Raw genomic sequence first — 1,320 nt, 5'->3', positions numbered from 1 at the left:
AATTTTATTTAGAGTTCGTTAGTCGATCGTTTTAGCCCAAATTAATTTTAATCTCTTTATTGACATCAATTCTTCAACTCTCAATTTTTTATTTCGTAAAAAACGGCATCCTATAGCCTTCTAAATCGCCCCTAAAGTACCCTCCACGAAACAGAATCAAGCTTTTGGTTTTTTCAACCATCAAACAATTATTCTGTCGCCCAATTTTCAATAATTTATTCCGACTCATTTAGTCGATCTTTTTCTGAAATTCCAGTTCTAAATCCTTCCTTCGCACACTAACTTTAGATATTAGCCTTCGTCTCGCTATAATCCGACCTCTACAGCTCCCGAAATTGAGTCCTAAAGTCCCACAAAAGCATCAATTTAGTCCCATTTTGTTGTTGACTTGGTGGTAAATTTCTGCTCAAGTCCCTGAACTCTCCGAATTACTTAAAATTCGCCCAGCACTACCCGGACAACGCAACAACTCCCGAAATTGAGCCAGAAAGTCCTAAGAAATCACTGTTTTTGGTCCACAAAGTACTGCTGATTTATTAGCTTGGTGGTAAATTTCTGCCTAAGTCCCTGAACTCTCCGAACTGCTCCGAATTCGCCCAGTATTACCCGGATAACGCAACAGCTCCCGAGCCGATTTTTCAAAGTTCTAATCCTCAATTTCACGCATCCCAATGACATCAAAGAGATCGGTTAATTTTATTTCATCCCGTACATATTTGTTTTTGTGATTTATTTGCGTTTCTAGCTTTAAAGTTATTATTTCTTTTTAAGTTGTAATTTTCATGCTTTATTATTATTTGTAATACAAAAAAAAACATTGAAAAATATTTACAAAATCAATAAAAATATAAAAGAAAATTAAAAAATTTATATCTTTGTGTTGTTTTATTGTCTTTATTTTAGTACTTATCTTAAAAAATTGTTTTTCCAACCGACCTGTCAAGTAACGTCGGGGGCACAAGACCGTTGTTTTTATTTTCAGTCCTTGTAACGGTCGTCAATCGCTTTTCGTTTAGAATTCAAGTAATTTAGGCGCATTTTATTTATTTACTTTATTCAATTACCATTTTACCCTTTGAGAATTAGCTTCTCTGGCACGCCCGCATTATTTTTACCATTTTTAATCCCCGCAAACGCGTATCAAGGTTGAAAATTGGGATATTTCGAAAATATCGCCAACAATTTTTGGCACGCCCAGTGGGACCTAAAAACGTTTTTTTTATTAGTACCAAAACTACGGTTTCTTAAGTTTTACCAAAATTTTAATAACTTTTTGTGAATACCGATTTTATTTACTAAGTGTTTTTTTTATGGTATTTT

Source organism: Euphorbia lathyris, chromosome 3, assembly GCF_963576675.1.
Source record: "Euphorbia lathyris chromosome 3, ddEupLath1.1, whole genome shotgun sequence".
Lineage (NCBI taxonomy): Eukaryota > Viridiplantae > Streptophyta > Magnoliopsida > Malpighiales > Euphorbiaceae > Euphorbia > Euphorbia lathyris.
The sequence above is the reverse complement of the archived record's forward strand: the minus strand, read 5'-3'. Positions refer to the sequence as shown.